The sequence below is a fragment of the Xiphophorus maculatus genome, chromosome 4 (assembly GCF_002775205.1).
Source record: "Xiphophorus maculatus strain JP 163 A chromosome 4, X_maculatus-5.0-male, whole genome shotgun sequence".
In the NCBI taxonomy this organism is placed as follows: Eukaryota; Metazoa; Chordata; class Actinopteri; order Cyprinodontiformes; family Poeciliidae; genus Xiphophorus; species Xiphophorus maculatus.
The window spans coordinates 28,388,005-28,408,207 of NC_036446.1; the positions used below are offsets into that span (position 1 = coordinate 28,388,005).

The following is a 20,203-nucleotide window of genomic DNA, read 5'->3' on the forward strand; positions in this document are numbered from 1 at the left end:
ATGGTGGAAAGAATATTTTGGAGACTAATTTATATCTCAAGTTACAGATCCAGTTATGGCGCTTATAAAATGAAGGACACCGACCCCGTCCACAAGAAGCTTGGTCCAAAACTGTGGGAAGCGGTAAAAGATATAGATTTTATATTTTTTGAGGACATGGAGACAAAACTCGGCCAGGATATCTTTCAACTTCTGAGCGGAAATGATGACGTAGTACAAGAGTTATTGTTTAAAATGATAAAAAGCGAAAACCCGCTGGTCATTTATAAGCTAACCGAATGTTTCCGAAGAACCCTGGCACGTCCAAGAAAAATTCATTTTAAGAAAAGTTATATTAGAAAGGCGTGGAAATGGTTTGAACAGGCAATCTGCTGTGGAGAAGATTTAGAAGAAAGTCAAGATGATTTTAACAATGGACCAAATGTTGAGCGTTGCCCTGCCGCTGACTCGGTACCGGCCTCTGACTCGGGGCTGGCCTCTGACTCGGGGCTGGCCTCTGACTCGGAACCGGCTTCTGACTCGGGACCGGCCTCTGACTCGGGGCTGGCCTCTGACTCGGGGCCGGCCTCTGAGTCGGGACCGGCCTCTGACTCGGGACCGGCCTCTGAGTCCTGTCCGGCCTCTGAGTCCGGTCCGGCCCCTGGCTCAGGACCGGCCCCTGGCTCGGGACCGGCTCTTGGTTCGGGACCTGCTTCTGACTCGGGACCGGCCTCTGACTCCGGTCCGGCCTCTGAGTCGGGACCGGCCCCTGGCTCGGGACCGGCTTCTGACTCGAGACCGGCCTCTGATTCGGGACCGGCATCTGACTCAGGACCGGTCTCTGAGTCGGGGCTGGCCTCTGAGTCGGGACCGGCCCCTGACTCGGGACCGGCCTCTTACTCCGGTCCGGCCTCTGAGTCGGGACCGGCTCCTGGCTCGAGACCTGCCTCTGACTTGGGACCGGCCTCTGAGTCCGGTCCGGGCCCTGACCCGGGTCCGGCTTCTGACTCGGGACCGGCCTTTGAGTCGGGACTGGCCCCTGGCTCGGGACCGGCCTCTGAGTCCGGTCCGGCCCCTGGCTCTGGACCGGCCCCTGACTCGGGTCCGGCCTCTGACTCAGGACTGGCCCCTGACTCGGGTCTGGCCTCTGACTCGGGGCCGGCCTCTGAGTCGGGCCGGCCTCTGAGTTGGGACCGGCCTCTGACTTGGGACCGGCCTCTGACTTGGGACCGGCCTCTGACTTGGGACCGGCCTCTGACTCGGGGCCGGCCTCTGAGTTGGGGCCGAGTTGGGACCGGCCTCTGACTCGGGAACCGGCCTCTGACTCGGGACCGGCCTCTGACTTGGGACCGGCCTCTGACTCGGGGCCAGCCTCTGACTCGGGGCCGGCCTCTGACTCAGGGCCGGCCTCTGACTCAGGGCCGGCCTCTGAGTTGGGGCCGAGTTGGGACCGGCCTCCGAGTCAGGACTGACCTCTGAGTCGGGCAATAGGGCGAGTCGCCTTTTTGCATTTCAAGTTAGGAAAGCCCAAATAAATAGACATGTCCCCAAAATAAAACCCCCCTCAACAATGCAGACTAAAACACAACCCAAAGAAATAGCTGAAGCATTCGCAGAATACTATAAAAAACTATATGATAATACGGACAAAAACACTCAGGAAGATGTAACATCCTCTTTTTTTCAAAAAGATTAATCTCCCAACTTTGTCAGAAGAAGAGTCGCTGGAAATGACCCGACCTATAACTTCACAGGAAATTATGAATGTTTTTAAAAACCTCTGAAACAACAAACCTCCGGGGACAGATGGACTGCCAGGGCAATTCTACAAAACATTTAGCCAAGAACTAACGCCAGCAATATGTAAGGTATTCAACTATGCACTAACAGAGGGGGACCCCTAAATCACGGTCTGAAGCCATTATATCGGTAATCTATAAAGAAGGTAAAGACCCAACTATGTGTGAAGGCTACAGACCCGTGAGCTTATTATGCAACGATTTCAAAATACTAACAAGTATAACGGCAAAAAGAATGCAAAAATATATAGCTAAATTGATTAAACCAGACCAAACGGGATTTATTCTGGGGAGGCAGGGAGCAAACAATATTAGAAGAATATTAAATATAATGTCATATACAAAATTTAAATCATTATCCTCCCTTTTAATTAGTTTAGATGCCCAAAAGGCTTTTGACAGGGTAAAATGGAGTTTTCTATACCAGACATTATTGAGATTTGGATTTTCACAGCAATTTGTTGAATGGGTGAAAGTAATCTATAAAAATCCAAAATCCCGAATTCGAATTAATGAAGTCTGTATATTATGTTGCCCTTCAGTAATAATTAGATTTAAATAGAGAAGATGGGCACATCGACTACCTGATGCAATAGTTACATGATTTTTGCTCCTATTTTTCCCCTTACAACAATCTTAAAACGTTGGTCTTTCTAAGATTGTGTGGTGTGTTACGTAGATCATCGTTGCCCCTCTGATCTAAATCAGGGATTTTCCCCGACTGGGATCTTAACGCAGCCTGTTGAATGTGACAGGCAGCCAATCAGAAAGCCCGGATTCTCCTTTGTGTTTTCTGAGGGGAAACTATGGAGGGGAATCCCAAACAGCTGACACGGCTCAACCCGAAGTCTTGGAGATGATATGTGGAAACAACATTAATGTTTATTCAACATGCAAAGAATATAGAAATGACAAGGGGAGGAGTTGGAGCGAAACCGGTAACTTTTCAGCTGTTCTTCGTTAACGTGACGTAAATAGGTTCTAATGATTTTCATTCAGTCAGGACTTTACGCTGACACTAGCCACATGCATTGCAGGTAGATTGTAGTAAAGCATTGATTAATGCCTGGTTTTAAAATTAGTTCACTGGACTTGTAGCCATTATTTTGTGCCCATTGTTGGACACCACACGGCAGGACCGAACCCGATCGAACCGTTATACCTAGGATTTCTGTCGGCTAATGTGTGATCTGTCAGGTTTTGAAAATGGGCCGACAGTCGGCCGACAGCTCTAAGATCGTCGCGTCCACTGGGCTTTACACTAAGGAAATCAGGAAGGGAGGAGTCAGTGGAGAGCACCGGAGTTGAGCCTTTTTTCATTCAGTGTCATTAACAGAAACAGGAAAAGGCCGGAAGAGACGATAATGCCGATAATTAAAATGGGGTCGATAGTTTTAATTTATTGTACGATTAATTGATTTATCGTTTATCGCGACAGGCCTAGTCTCAACTATTTTTATAAATCTGCAGGCTGGAAACTTACTTCCTCTTTTTCCAGGAAACCTGCTTTTCCTGTTTCACGACTCTCTCTGTCTGACTATGATTTCTTATGATTAGATAGAAAAAAGTAGAATTAAAGCAAAGTTTGCATGAGAGAAAAACAACACACACAACCAGATTTATTTTATTGACATTTAAGTCTACTGTTGGGCCTTGATGTCACTTGAGTGATTCATTTTAAAGGTAACTTTATTTATTATTACTGTTAAACTTAAATCTCCAGCATGGGGAAGTGGGATGAGCTCAGGTTTTCTTGACAACGTCTACAGATAAGGAGCTGATGCTCCTTGCGAGGGATTCCTCTTTATGTCAAAGTCTTGTAAACAGAAGCCTCGCAGATATTTATACCGCCTGTGTTTATTTATTTTATCTTTGCTCTTACGTCATCGTTTTATTGGGATTTGATGTGAATACAAAAAAAAAAAGGGCACAGCAACTGGGAAGTGAGAGGAAACAAATGACGCTTCTCGACGTGTGTTGCGGATAAAAGTCTGAAAAGTGTGGCTTGTATTGGCGTCCGCCATTCTGGATTCCATTTACAGGTGAATTTCCAGCATTGCCCTGTATTTAGCTCTACTTCTCATCATTCATTCAGTCACACAGTTCCAAAGAATAAACAGGTTAAATTTCGTCAATGGCAACATGGACCTTTGTTGTTGTTGTTGTTTCTTAATCGCGTCCCAGCAGTGTGGCACTCAGGATTGGCATCTACGAAAGTGTCGGGGCTTTCGCCGTGACGCTCAAATTTAATTTCCGCGTGAGACTTTAATAGGAATTGTGCCTGGGTTTTTTTAAAATGCAATGCACACAGAGGCGAAAAACAAAGGAGAAAATGTTTAAATGGAAAGGAGACGGGAGTAGAGGAGACGAAACAGCAAAGAGATAGTCAACACCCTAGAGGTCTGCCTCTAAACCTGCAGAAAGAGAGAAAAAACAAAACAGAGAAACCGCAACAACAAACGACGTGTGCATGTATAATAATATGATTGAAAAGGACACGGTAATATAAGATGTATTTAGTGAATTTACCTACGACCTGTTAGACTCACAGATCCAAATTTACCTTCATGGAAAAACCAAATGTTTATCGACATATTTGCCTAAAGCTACAGTTTGTTTTACACTCTTTTTTTTCTGGGCATTTATTCACCAATAACAGTTCCACGTCAAATTTCATTTCAAAAGCTTGAACACGTAGATCTCCATTTGTCAGGAGACGTATGGAAGACGAGCAAGCCGCAGAGCGCCTCGTTATTTCAGACGCTCATCGACGTAGCGGCCCGAATCAGTCCGCCGGCACACCGGCTGGCCGATCGCCTGGGTCAGAGGTCAGCTAAACAGCACACTCATTCCTGAAAGCGGCAGCGAGCGCAGCCTGCGCCGTCCCTCTTCAGAAAGCCGGCCAACCGACCAGCCAGCCAATTAATCAGCTTGGCAGCCCGCCATCCGCAAGACTGATGGCATGATGGGAACATGAGGGAAACGGGAGGCGTGAGGGGAGGAGAGGGAAAGCTGACGAAAGCATTCTTTTCGGTGACAGCTAATATTGTCGTAGGCGCGGAGCACTTTACACAGTTCAGCGGGGCCGCAGAGGGGCACGAATCGACCGCTTTTAAATGAGAGAGTGACTGAACGGATCCATTTTGAGTGCTGATTAATTCCTCTTTGGTTAAAAAGGGTCGGAAAATCTGAACTCGTTTTCCCTTCTGTGGCTTTTCTTCACACACGGGCCCTCTTCACTGACAAACAAGAAGGAAGAGTCTATTCAGCCACCATGAAGAATTCACTGTTCTCATTCCGTTGATGGTTAGTGTTTTTCTCTTAGTTGTGGGGACAATATCAGGCGGGGCCTTTAAAGGTGCAATGTGTAACTTTTAACAAAAATATGGGGGGGTTTTCCCATGTTTGTTAAAACTGTCACCAAAACTGTACATTTCGTTTGGGTGTAGATTTCAAATCAACATCTATAGCTAGAAATTCTGTTTATAACATCTAGAAGAGCTTAAAGGCACTCCAGTGAAAGAGTTCATTAATAAATCAATTAAATTCTCAGGAATATGATATTATTACTCATCTGATTTGTCCTCCACGTTCAAAGGAAGTGAAAAACTAAACAGGTTTTGATTGGGTCAGACCTCACTGCTTTACTTTAGCGTTAACACTGTTGCTAATCTTACTACAGTGGATGCAAACTGACTATTAACTTTTTCTAAAATGATGAGTTCCCTTATAGTACAGCCCATGTCAACAGACCCTGACCATGACCTACTGGAGTTTGAATTTGCGTCTGTTGTTGTTCTGTATCGGTTCATTCTTTAGCCTTGACCCTGTTTATTTCTGCTCTGCTTTGGGATCGTTTCTGTTTATTTTCCAGTGTTGCCATTTTAACCATTTCTACATGCCGCCATGATGTTCCACGTCGGATACTCCTTGTCAGATTCTTCTGTTCTCAAGTCTTTTCTTTTGCCACTAGCTGCGTTTCCATTGACAAAATAATTGTGCAAACTGGCTTAGTATTTTGATATTTGAACACCTGCTGGTGCTGCTTGTGGACCTCAGTTAACCCTTGTCTCACAATACAGTTACCACTTTATGTGAACGATGACGTGTGCCACATTCCTTCCATTGTTGGATGAGAGATCGAACAACAATTGTAAGGCTGTAATTTTTAAAAAATACAATAAAGTTCAAAGGGCATGATTCTGTTTTGCAAGGCTCCATATTCTGATGTCATACATTTTTGTTCCAATTTTTCGTCAAACAGTGAGGCACAACAACAAAAAAAGCATATACAAACATGTTACACTCAAGCATCGGGCATTGCAACATTTTAGCCAACTTATAAAATCAGCTGCAACATTGTCCACTGGGACTCTGCAGATTGCGAAACTGGCCGACAAGAGAGCCGGAGCGATCCTTTGGGACGCATTTCACCTCCTTTCCCACAACTCCCTGAGAAGAGCCACACTCTGAAGCTAAAGGTGGGACGTGAATTGAAAACAGAACATCGGAAGGACATGTGCTGTGGGAGTGTGAAGCTGTGCTGCAGCGATTCACTTATCTGTTTCGCTTACAAGTTTCTGAGAACTGAGAGAGGCCCCAGGAGAACATTTCCTCCCGACCGGACCGGGAGGATTGGGCCATTTTTCCAGGAAGCGTTGGATTCAGGACCACCGGCTGCCTAGAGCTCTGACACGTGTCTTTTGATGAGTTCCAGAAAGGAAAGTCACATTTTTAATTCTAAGTCACTCTTGAGAAAGCTTCATTCTTCTATAGTTATCTCAACTTTCAAGTTTGCTGAGTGTATTTCCTTTTCATCGGGAATTGGACACTTTCTTGGAGTGACTTAAACAGAATGACAGAACCAAACTAGAGTTCTGTTTAATAATAAGGCAATTTAATAAAACTACAGCACATGAGGTAGTCGAGGTACAAATCCTTTTGAAGGCGGCCTTCTCGGAGCTGCAGTTTCCAAGTTTCGGAGCTTCCGCCTCACAGAGCAGCCCTCCACTTTCCCGCTCAGCTCCTTCAGACTAGCCAGCAGCAATTAGCAAACACCTGGTGGAACCGTGTATCTGCTGAGCTCATTATACGAGCTACTTCTCAGTGCAACGCTGGTAGAAATGTTGTTAAAGAGTTAATAGAGGAGCCATGTTGTGATGACTTCCTGAAAGTGGAGTTTCAGAAACAGCAGGAGTTTTAAAGAGACAGAGGCCCAATTTCAAGGCTTTATCTTGCCAAAGTCAAATTTTTTTAAGTCATATTTGATATATACCGGTACATCATTTTTACAATAACTGAAGGTAAAATAGTCACTTGCAAGTGCTATAAAATTACACTATGTGGCTGGAAAATACATAATTCTGCCTCTTTAAGTATTTCTACATGCATACCACATTTTTTCATATTTTAATTTGTTAAAAATGTTTAAAAAAAAAAAAAAGGTTTCTTTTCCTTCCACTTCAAAATCCTGTGTTCATCCATGACTTAAATTTGGAAATGCAGGAACATTTCAAGGGGTGTGAATACTTTAGAGGGCACTGCAGCTGTCACGTTCAAATTTGAATGTAATGAAATTTAAATTCCCCAGAGCTCAGCCATTTCGTAATGACAATGTTTCGCCGTTTCAGACTAAAACATTTTACAGCCTGCCGTCCCCCAAATGACTTCTTTGTGGCTTCTGTTAATTCAAAGACACAGTCCAATCCAGAATCTGTGCTGGTGTCTCTGCAGACCCTGTTGTGCTTGAAGGAGAAAAACTGTCTGCAAGCATAATCTCCGCTTCCAACCAAGAGCCAAGGCCAAACAAGCGGAGAGATGCCGCTGCTAAGCCGGTGCCGAAGGTATGTGGACCCGCTCGTTTTCCACGAACGTGTCACCGTGGGCACTGAGTGTTAGCGGGAAAAGCTCCCAGGTCTGTTGCTAAGGAAGATAAACGTATTTATGCAGTCTTCCCTCACCTTTGGCTTTCAGAGAACGCTGATCCATTGGTAGCAGTGGGATGCAGTTTCGCTTGTTTGCAAAGATGCATAATTGTGCCCGTTGAGGCTGCTGCTCCCACATCGACAATAGACAATGGAGGGCGAGAGCAGATGCAGCTTCTGCAGTACAATGGGCCCTGACAACATGGAATTACAGCCTCTGCAGCTAAAAAGTAGCTTTTTTTTTTATTCCCGTGCTCCGGGGAGCGGCAATAAAGGGTGGGGCAATCTGAATGAAAGCACCGATTCTCATACAAAATAGCATCTGGACTGATCTGTCACTCCGAAACCTTCCCTCTCCCCGTAACAAAGGAAGCAAACATACAGAGGAAGAAATTCAGTAGAAAGGAAAACACTGGATGCAGATGAATCAGGTTTTGGACTTTCAGAAAAAAAACACACAAAAAAAGAGAAACCACACAGCTCAACGTGGCGGCCTGGCGCCGAGCTCGCCGAGCAGCTGTGAGACGGGCTCCAGGTGAAAGATGAGTCGAGTCCTGCGGGAAGACATCAATCACTGATGGACTGACGCATCCGAGAGGGAAGGAGCAAAGAGAAGCAGGAGGAGAGCCAGGAGAGCAGACAACAAACGCACCCTCCCACCGATGAGTCCTGACCTTGCTGAGAAGTGACAGAGTCATCAGCGCCGGGCCCGGCCCAGCCCAACCCGGCCCATGAAGGATATGAGGTAATTCATGGCATTAAGCACACTCTTTGTCCAGAGACATTGATCACATCCGGTGTCCTGCAGTCACTTCCCTCCACTTTGATTTCTGACAATTCCTGCTCTCTACGGTGAATCAGAGGGACGATTTAGCAGCCGCAGCGTTTCTGCTTTTGCCCGTTTACCATCACCAAAGCAAACAAGATGCCATCAAATATACCATAAAAAAAGACATTTGGAGGGTTTAAAATATTACCCATTACAATTATTTTTTATTTAAATTCAAAAATCAAATCAAATTTTATTTGTATAGCACATTTCAGCAGCAAGGCATTTCAAAGTGCTTTACATCATATCAAACACAGAAACACAAAGCAACATAGAGTCAACAATCAAAACACGACATTAAGTCAGGTTCCATCAATAAATTTGTAATTGATTACGTTTGAAATACAATCCTAAACAGGTGAGTTTTTAGTCGAGTTTGAATCCATAGAAGGTTTACCTGTTACACTCCTACTGTGTTATATGGAACAAAATACCTGTTGCCACTCACACTCACAACCACACAGTTTAAAACAATGTAGACAGCATTTTAATGGGCTTCTGGCACAAGGCTCCGTACGTCCCTCATGTATTTTTGTGCAATTCTATGGTTCCTGTTAGTGTCTAGAATTTACAGGGTTCAACATGGTTTTAAGTATAAGTTTCAACAATGGCTAAATTCTAACATTAGGCTTTTTTTCTTTTGTCTATTTTTTGCTCTGTAGCATGGCTTATATTAGCTGCATTATGACTGAAATGATTAACTTAGTAAAAATTAATACAATTTTCACCATTATAACAGAAATTTAAATTTTTTTTGTCCCATTTTAACGAGCTTAGTGACAGCACTAATGCTAACGTAAAACCGGCTAGCTAGATGAGCTTTGTAACTCTGATGCTAACATGGTAAATATTACCCATCGTGTTACAATTTGAAGCAGTCAAATAGTCATAAATGTGAGCACAGCTCACCTAAAACAGCTAAAGTGACGTTTAAAGAGCTGTGACCTCACACAGCCTCTCGGATCAAATGCTCAATCTCACTTCTCCTAAAACCACTTCTAAAAAAGAAAAAAACAAAAACAACTCAGAGTACCTTTGAGGTAAGAGTGATAGCCTACCAGTGGACACAGTAAAGTCGGGGAATTGTGACCAACAAGGCCTGGAGGACTTGTTTTTCTCTTCTTTTTTTTTTACTTCTCTCTCGTGATGCACTACAATCAGGTCTTTGAGAGTTTAAGTGACTTTGTGGTAGCAGGATGTGCGGAAGAACACGGGATCAGAGGAAAACTTTGACTGACTGGTTTTAATTGGTGCGTGAAAGCATGCGGGAAACTACATGACAGACATGTTTCGCAGTAATATACCACATGATATGAGTGACAGCGTGACTTGTGTGTGACTCGCGTGAGTTTCCATCTTGTTCTGACTTATTACATATTAAAGACTGGGAAGGAAATCCACTCTCAGTTCTGGGTAAGTGACTTACTGAGGCGTTACCACCAAGCTGCAGTCTTTTACTGTCACTTCACTGAAAAGAATAAATGCATGTTCTTTTGTGTTCTCCAAACTGTTTTCCAGGTATGTGAGAGAAAGAGACAAGGATGTGATGTCATGGATATGGTGTCGTGAACATGCATTTGCCCCTTACGTATTTTTTTTCTGTCTGTCACTCAATTATGAGCGGAGTAGATGCAAAATGTAGTGTTTAAAATGTGACTTAATGTCTTAAAGGGACAGTATTATTTATTTTTCATGCACGTAGTGCCATTTAATAGCGCAATCAAGGAACTATGTTATCTTCAGTTGTTATAAAACTGTTGTACATATTTATACTGCATTTATCAAATATGACTTAAAAGAAATTTGACTTTGTAATTCAACGCCATGACTCTGTCTCTTTAAGAACCTCCTGCTCGTTCTGAAACTTCAGGAAGTCATCACAACATGGCTCCTCTATTAACCCTTTAACAACGTTTTTACCAGGGTTTACGTAATACTGCCCCCCTGAGGGGGAAATGGTGTCCCAACTAACTTATGTGTGAAAATATAATTCCCTCATATCGTCATAACTGGTCATGGCACCTATTTGTTAGAGGTAATTTGTCTTTAAGATAAGTGCAATTTCATATAGATATACTAATAGATCTTATGTTATTTATTGTTTAATGGCATAGTATTATGTAAAATCAACTTTTTTGAGCTTTAGATGATATTATTGTGTTATTCTGTCATCAAAACCATATCTGCAGTGTTGCATTGACTCTTTTATGCATTTATGTTTGAGACAATTTTGAATCTCCTATGGCAACCATTCAGCCATGCAAACGTCTGGCACTATGTGGCTGGGAAACACATAGTGCCCCTTTAAATTTAGCTTAGAGTACATGTGAAAAATACATTTTTCATGCTGTAATCAAACCCAATTGCCATTTTGACCGAGAGAGATTTATAATCCATGAGCTCTGAGCAACTCTAATTCATAGTCGCTAAGGACAGCCTTGGGTTCTCTGTCATGTGCCAAACCTTCGTCCTTTATGTCTGCTGGGGGGGAAAAAAACACTGTAGATTCAAAGAAGTGGGGGAGTCTTCAAAAAAAAAAAATGCAGGATGGATACAGGTGGGTGGATTTCCCCGTGTTGGAGCGTCTACATCAAGCACAGCCAGCACCTCTTCACCCCGAGGCAACAAAATGCCCCCATTTCAAGCAGGACAGAGAAAGTCCAAACAGGTGCGTCCCTCACATCCTCCCTTCTACTGGATCTACAAGCTTTGTGCTCGTTCTTTTTCTTTCTTTTTTTCTTTTTTTTTTTTCAACCAAATGCAGAGGTGTGGCATTTATCCCCCATCTGAAAACGGACAGATAATGGAGCTCCTGCATACACACCCGGACATGGCCGCCCACCTACACTGGCAGCCTTTACAACCCTGGGAGTCATTTTGATCTCTGATCCAGGTGAACAAAAAACAAAAGCAACGCAAGATGAATGAGCTTACTTGAGCAATAAATATTTTAGGATATTTGCTTTGAATTAGACACTGCAAAAACACAAAGTGTTACCGACTGTTTTGGGGTTTATAGTTTCTACTGCAAATATTGTGGTACACTTCAAATAAGACAAAACTAATTCACAAGTAACTTTTCAGCAAGAATTAGGAGCTTGTTTTAAGTCAGTAATCCCTAATATTGATGAAAAAAAAATACTATTTCCACCGGCAGATTATTTCACTGATAACATGGGAAAAATGTCTTGGTATAAGTTAAACAATCTGCCAGTGGAACTAGTACTTTTATCTTGTCAATATTAAGGAATTATTTACTTTAAAAAGCTCATTTTTCTTGCTATGAACTTACATGTAAGTTAGTTTTGTGTTATTTCAAGTGTGTTAACATGGTTGTACCAAAAACTAGACCAAAGATTCTTGGTAAGATTTTGTGTTTTTGCAGTGCAAGTTGAAAAACAACAATTTTAATTCTGTTTTAAGGCTTGTTTAATGTTTTCATCTCTCAAATGTAAAACTGTGTAAGTTACATTTGATGAAATAGATCACCAAAATGTACTGTACGCAAAACAGGACAGGATTTAATGTAAACAAATAAAGGAACCTTCTGAGTTCATATAAAAAAAAAAACAAGATTTTATTTCATCTATAGTCTGTGTTATTTAAATATGAATCAGGCAGGATCCATCTAAATGGAGATAACCTGAAAATGAAGGGACAACATCAAGAAACATTCACAAAAAACAAAAGCTTCAGCGACCCGCCGGTGTCTTACCTGTCAGGTGTAGCACTCCTGCTCCGTGGCGCTCAGCCAGCGTCCGTTACTGTGTTCGTAAAGATTTTCATCTCAACTCCAAAACAAGCAGAAAACTGGATGTGCCACGAAAACTTTGAAAAACATTTGAGAAACACAACCTGGTGAGTCATGGCTGTCTGAAGACGTACAGCTTGCAGAAAAACCCAACCAGTAGGTTGCTAAAGTTCATCTCTGTTTTTCTGTCGGCTCACAGGTTTGGACCTGTGCTGTTTAGCAATTCATGAGAATCATCAGATTGATTTTTTTTTTTTTTCTGTTCGAACAATAAATCCTCAGCGTTAGGTTTGTTGCAGGATTATTCACGATGCACATGGGGTTGAACTCTCGGCCCAGTTTAACTGCAGAGGTTTTGGTATCCAACAGTTTCCATGTTTTTCTTTTCGGGTTCCCCGTTCGGTGACATTCGAGTGTTGTTTGCTTAATAGTCGATGAAGATGTTCAAGTTTTGAAACATTTACAATGCTGAACAAAACCTCACCATTGTCATCCGACCTGATATTGACAAGGTTCTGGCCCGGTGGACAGCAACAATGATTACATATTTTTGAAATGCCAATGAACGTTTCCCTGTTTCTTTGTGTCCCAAACACAAAACTTGATTTATTATGACGACGTAAGAAATTTGCACTTTTTTTCTAGAAGATTTCTGAGATTAATCTCAGAATTTCAACGTTTTTTGTGGTAAATTTTCGACTACTTTCTTTTGTGCAATGACCACAATACTCCGTTACAATATACTGACATAGTTTAGTGGGATTTTACAGCTCTGTTTACACAGCAAGCAAATGTGACCCGAATCTGCTTTTTTGCTCTTTTTTTTTACTATATCCGACGTATTTTTCGCCACAGTTTGAGCGGCCCAATGTCAACCTTTACATCCCCAAAAGATCTGACCTGAGCTACTTGCATATGTGGAAAAAAATCTGAATTGAGAATCAATCCCGATGGAAGAAGAAGTTTTGGAAAATTGTGATGGGAAGAAAAGCATTGGGTGCATTGGTATTGACTTGTCACATCAAATTTCCAACTCATGCCACAATGTCTCAATTATGTTTGGGTCTAAACTTTGACTAGGTCATTCTAACACCTTTTGTCTCCAACCTACATCACTCCGTTGTAACTCTGGCTGTATGTTTAGGTTGGTTTTCCTGTTGGATGGTGAACCTCAACCCCAGTTATAGGTCTTTTTTCCTCACAATTAGCATCATTCGTCTTCCCGTGAACCCTCACCAGCTTCCCTGTTGCTGCTGAAGCAAAGCCTCTCTGCTGCATGACACAGCCACCACCATGTTTCACATTAGGGATAATGCGTTGGTGGCTGATAGGCAGTTTTTGTTATCCTCCACAAGTATTGTTTTGCGTGAAGTCCCAAAAGTCTCACTTCCGTTGGCGACATTTCTTGTAACTGGACATTTTTCATATTAAAATCCTTTCTCTCTTTTTTTCTTGCACAAGTTATTACATAACTCTTAGTGTTTTTGAGAAGGAACATGTGAAGATCATGACGCCCGACACGCCCTGCTCGTGCATCCCTGGAAAGCCGGCCTTTGGAGAACCGATGAAGTAATGCAGTTACACCCCAGTAAAAAAAAAAAAAAAGAGTAAAAACAAACAGGAAATGGGAAAAAAAAGACAATGGAGTGTAACTCTGTCTGGAGCAAACAGCAAATTAAAAACCCTTCATCGTAACAAACGGCGAGAACTTCCAAAATAAAAACGACTGCGGATCATTTAATCAACGCCGACTTCTTCTAAATGCTCACGGAGACGGATGGCGTCTCTAACGCGATTCCAGCTAATGGGATTCTAACAACAACATTAAAAAACTGTGATGCTGACTCAAATTCATGTTTCTCCTCTTTATTTTCTCTCTCTCTCTCTCTCTCTCTCTCTCTCTCTCTCTCCTGGACTTGTTACGCAAGTCTCACTGATGACCTCAGCGCTGGCTCTGCGTGCAGATTCAGAACCAAATTGTACTTGATTACAGAACAAGTCCCTGCCAGCTGAGGCCAATTCTTCCCCAGATGTAAGCTTTTTTTTTCCATTTAAAAGATTGCCTGTTTCACATTATAGTCATTGTGCAATCCATCTCTCTCTCGTCCTGAGAAACAAAAACGTGGCCATAAACTCTGAACTCATCACTGGGCTCTTCCATTTGTCTGTAGGGTAATGGGCATGATAAACACTGTATTAGTCATGATTGCCCCATGAGAGCGGGAGCGGGGTAATAGATCTTTTTTAATTTTTTTATTAGGTTTTTGTGTGGCCATTTATGTGAGTCAAAGAGAGAGATAGAGAGAGAGAGAGATGCAAACAGTGGACGGTCCTGAGCGATGAAGCAGATGGTAATCACAGTCTGAGCGGAGCGAGGAGATGGTGGGCCTTGCTAGCTAAATAACCGCCCACACAGGTGCACCATCTCAGGGCCTCTCTGAGAGATCACGGCCGCGCAGAAAGCAAGCGGAGAGAGTGTCACCGTGGCATTATCAGAGCCGTGCCCAACAGCGTCGAATCTAAATAACCAGAATGTTTCTCCAGTGATTCTCTCCGCTAACAGATGACGGGGATTGCATATGCTGCGACAAAAGCTGAGAGAGACCCTCAGAGCCCCACCTCGCTCCCCCGCCCGCCGACGGACTAGTTAGTTTTCCAAACACCTCTGTGTTGTGTGCTGTTCACTGCACTCGGGAGGAAAAGCATAGATGCATTGCTTGTATCTGTAACTGTCACACCAATGGGTTTTCCAAAAATATTCACGCCCGTTGAACGTTTTCACGTTTTCTCACGTTTTCACCACAAACCTCGGTGTGTTTCTTCTTCTTCTCTTTAGATATTTCAAGAGACAAATCAAAGGGGCGGTGTTATGTGTTTTCCAGTCACATAATGCCACTTTATAGCACAACCAAGTCTACGTCACCTTCAGTTGTAATAAAAATGCTATGTATATCAAATAGTTCAAAAGAAATATCACTTTGTAATTTAACACCTTGAAACTGGACCTGTGTCTCTTTGAACACTCCCGCTCTTTCTGAAACTCCGCCTTCAGGAAGTCATCAAAACACGGCTCCTCTGTTGTCGCTTTACTGCCACGTCAGAAAGAAGTAGCTTGTACAATGAGCTTAGCAGACTCATGTTTCCGTCAGGTGTTTGCTAATTGCTGCTAGCTAGTCTGAAGGAGGCGAGTGGGAGGAGTCTGTGAGGCTAAAGCTTAAAAACAGCTCAACGGTTGCCATGGGAGATTAAAAGATTTCTCAAACATGTACGAAAAAATCTAAGCAACACTCCATGTATGTTTTTGGTGAGGGAATAACATAACATGACGTAAAGTAAAAAAAAAAAAAGTCAATATGACATAATACTACCTTTTAACAAAGTAGTGCGTAATTATGAAGTTGAAGGTAATGATACGCACTTTTTGTACTGGTGTTTAGTGCGACCATCCTTAGCTGACACAACAGCTGCAGTTATACCAGGGTATCCTTTTCTAAGTTTAGAAACTGAATTATTTGCTTGTTCTTCTTTTTGGAGTTGTCTGATTGGACTGAGAGGATTTGTGGATATCAGTTTTTAAATCTTTAGCTTGGACATGGACTAGACCATTTAATTCTCTGGATGTACGCTTCGGGTGAATCTCCTGCCGGAAGGTGATTCTGCGAAGCACTTTAGTTCATTTCCACCCACTTACAGCATGATGCTGCCACTACCATGCATCATTGTCTAGACCAGAGGTCTGTAACCTTAACAGTCCAAAGAGCCATTTTTGCCCTCACTCCAACTACAAAACTAATGTAAAGCAGCAAATTAAGTTTTCTTTCTTTTTAAAAACAACACAAGTTTAATTTTTGATAAATATTTACTGTGGGAAATTTGTTACTATTAAAAAAAAATTCCACTTTTGGATTTCAAAACTAGTTAAAACTATAACTACAACTACTATCAAAATATATAATGTGAAAAAAAATCTGAGAAAAAAAAACTGTTTCCAACTTAATGACAGGAAAAAAATATAAGAATGCAATCATTCCTTGGAAAAACTGGAAGAATTACTAGAATATGCGTTTGTTAATATATCTATATTTAAAAACGTTGTGTATTTCTTTATCGTTTTCAGCTAAAGCTTTAAAGAGCCGTTTAAAGAACCACTTGTGGCCACAAAATTCAGTTTTGGTCTCCCCTGACCTGAGCACCTCGTCCTCCATGTTTGTTTTGTTTCCTATAAGGGTCGTGGCAAACTGGCCAGATCTGTGGAGCGCGGAGCCAAATGCTGTCCTGCCACCTGCACATGCAACGATTTAATAAAACAATGTTTATCAAATTAGATGTGAACCACCAGAACACAGAAAGGCAGTTGATTCTCAATCTCTTAATTGGAAGGATGACGCCCTCTAGTGTCAAACATCTGTTTCTTAATATAAACTAGATTAACAGTTTTTTAAACGTTTTTTTTAAGTAATCATATTAAAGATAATTAAGGTCAGGTTTTGATCGAATGTGGGCTTCTGCTGTTCACTGTACCTTCATTTGACCTCTGAAATGGCGCAACAAACTCTGCAGATAGAAAATAACGTTAGAAACATGAAGCTTGTCTACAAACCAGAAGACCCTCTAAAATAATTTGTAGGTGTGCGAATGGTGCATTTTTAGTATAAACATTTGTTCTTCATTTACTTCAGTTACTCGAAGTATGTACTCAAATAAGAGTATAATGATATTACTCCAATAAAAGTAACAAGTATGTTGCAATAACACAACTCAAAATGTAACTAGTTACATTTCAATATATTGATCAAAACTGATTTTTCATTTCAGAAAATGCTTTAAATTAGATTGTAGCGAGAGTAAGGGTAAAATATGATTATCAATTACTATTATTATTAAAAAAGAGCCATTATACTGTCTTATTAGTCCCTAGTAAACCACATGAGGAGATAATTATTATGCTTCCATAATCTGATAACATTAGGATATAATTAGACATTCCTACAGATTAAAATCTGCTGAGAAATATAATTTTCTTTCTTCACATAACACAGCATGAGGGCTGGAAGATTAGACGTCTGAATGAGGAATCAGTGTTTGATTATGGGAAAAAGAGGATTTGATTGTTTGTTAGTGCAAGAAAACATTCCAAATGATGATGACAGCACAGCGTAACAGAAACCAACATAGAGCCCTTATAAAGCTAGTGATGCTCAAATAGGCAATGTGTGATGTGGGGAATTTAAATAAACTAAGACAGAATTCTTCAATTTTCTTATTCTTGTTCAATAATCATCCAAAACTGCTAGACAATGAATAAATAATAGTGCATACCTGGTCATATCTGAACCGAGGAAACTGACTAAACAGACTGTGTGGAACACCAGAAATCATTGCTCAACCATGATGAGTTTTGCTGGCTTGACATTTCAGATCCATGGCTTCGCTAGACCCCTGAATGCAGCATGGTGCCTTCATAGATCAGATTTATATGTTCAGCATATCCCTCGGATGCTTAGACTGGTTTGAGATCTTGGGAAGTTGAAGGCTAAGCCAACACCTCACAGATGTCTCGCTCCTCAAACCATTCCTGAATGACTTTTGTGGTATGGTACAGAGGCAGAGGCTGTTTTTGATTTTTTATATATCTTTATGCCCAGGACAAAGGGGGAAGAATGTTGGGTCTGTGTTTAGTTATGTGAGGCAAGAGAAGGAGGAACTTGTTAGGGCCACAGACGTCAGGGAATACAGTTTTTCATGAAACAGTGTGCATGCTTACAGTGTGTGAGAATGAAGGGCTGTGTGTCTAACAGGTGGTCAGCAGCACAGGAGCTCCCAAGGGGACTGTACTCTCACTATTCATTTTCAGTCGGTGTACTTCCAACTTCCTGTACAAGACAGACCTGTTAGCTTCAGAAATACTGAGAGGACTCTGCGGTGGTCAGGTGTATCAGAGATGAATAAGAAATTGAGTACAGAGAGTTGATGGACTGCTTGGTGGCATGGTTTAGAAATAAGAATGTCAACTTGAATGTAAACAAACTACATGAGATGACTGTAGGTTTTAAGAGATACATATAACTACCTTGGTGTTCACCTGAACAACAGACATGACAATTAAAGCCATCCACAAGAAGGGACAGAACAGACTGTAGGTACTTCTTCAGGAAGTTCCAGCAATATGTTGCAAATCTTCTATACGTCTATCTATTGGGGTTGCAGCATCAGTGCCACTGACTTAAAAAAGCTCAACAAGCTGGTGAAGAAGACTGGTTCTGCTCTAGGGACTGTTCTGGCACCTCTGGAGATGCAAATAAAGATTTTACGTGAAAATTACAAAATGAGTAACATTATGGACAACCCTGAACATCCTCTCCATGAGACTGTTATACAACAACAGAGCGTCCTCAGTCAAAGGCTTCTCCAGATGTGCTGTAATTCAAACCACTACAAGAGATCCTCCCTGCACACAGCCATCAGCATCTACAACACTTTGACTCGCATAACATGAGTTACAACGTTCAATTTTTGTTTGGGATTAACAAAGTGTTGCTGTTGTTGATGCTTATGTGGGTGGGATGTGTGAAAGTAATGTCCACTTGGAAGTCACAACTCAAGGTCTCCCACAAAACATTGCTCAAAGCATTAAACCTTTATTATAGTCCAACCTGATGCCAAGCGTTTCCCAAGTAATGGACGCACACAACAATCAACATGATTTAAAAGAAAACACGATTCTTCGACCTTCGACCCTCTTTGAAAGCCACAACAAAAGTAATGAACTCTACATTGTTACTCCTTAACAGCATGACCAGTGTTAACTTTTTCACCAATTTAAAGTAGACCAGCTGTTGAATTGGACCAAGGTCAGCCTTCTCACTGGCCATTCCTGAGCCCAGTCCTGCTGGAGGTTTCTTCCTGTTAAAGGGGGCGAGGGGGGATTACTTTCAACTAGTGTTGATGGTGAGATGAAGCCTCATGAGGCATTGAACCACTTGAGCCAAATGGTTCGAGAAAGGGTTCATTTCTTGAGGCTTCATGTGCACACAAAACCACCTACTGGCCAGGTGTATAATCACAGCCAGCTGTATCTTAACACGTGTGATGCATTGAATTTTTGTCTATTATGGCTCTTGGGAATGACTTCACAAAAGGTGTAGGACGAAATCATTTGTCTACATAAATTATGTATACACATATGTGTATAATAAAATATTGTTTGAATGTATCCTCTGTGTGTAATTATTCCCAAAATAGTAGTGTCATGTGATATGGCATGTTGTGTAATAAAGTTTTTCTGTGACTCTAGAAAAATGGCCTGGGCTTAATCAGGCAGAGGACAGTGAAAGTGCTTGTGAAATAGGGAGGGGGTAGTGAATAGGCTAATGCTTGTGTAACTTGGATGATTTCATGCATTTTTATTAAGAAACAACAATTTCTCCACAGTTTTTGGTTTCAAACGATTTCTCTTTTTTGACACTACATGGATGAGGTGTTATTATTGTACCCCAACTCCTTGGAGCACAATAAACACCTCACCTTTACAGAACATAAGAAACTGTGAAAAATACAGTTCCTCATAAGCAAACGTAACACATCTGCAAATGTTCAGTTCACCTTACCTTGTTAGGGCTTATCAATTCGAAATCGAAAGAGGAGGGGAAATCCTCCTCTTTCTCGCCGGCTCCATCCTTCTCCTATCCTGTCCTCGTGCTCCTAAATCTCCTATCTATCTATCTATCTATCTATCTATCTATCTATCTATCTATCTATCTATCTATCTATCTATCTATCTATCTATCTATCTATCTATCTATCTATCTATCTATCTATCTATCTATCTATCTATCTATCTATCTATCTATCTATCTATCTATCTATCTATCTATCTCTCCTAAACTCTCCAAACACCAAACTAACTGTCTCAAACTAAATA

At 41.7% G+C, this 20,203-nt stretch overlaps 1 protein-coding gene across 1 annotated transcript in view; it reads right to left on the reverse strand.

Annotated features, from left to right (window-relative positions):
* LOC102224004 (semaphorin-4B) overlaps positions 1–12,374 on the reverse strand; it is a 101,641-nt gene extending 89,267 nt beyond the window's left edge. Inside the window, exon 1 of the mRNA XM_023332684.1 lies at positions 12,247–12,374. The gene's annotated coding sequence lies outside the window, so the exon portion shown is untranslated. The remainder of the gene's footprint in view (positions 1–12,246) is intronic.
* Positions 12,375–20,203: the final 7,829 nt, after the last annotated feature.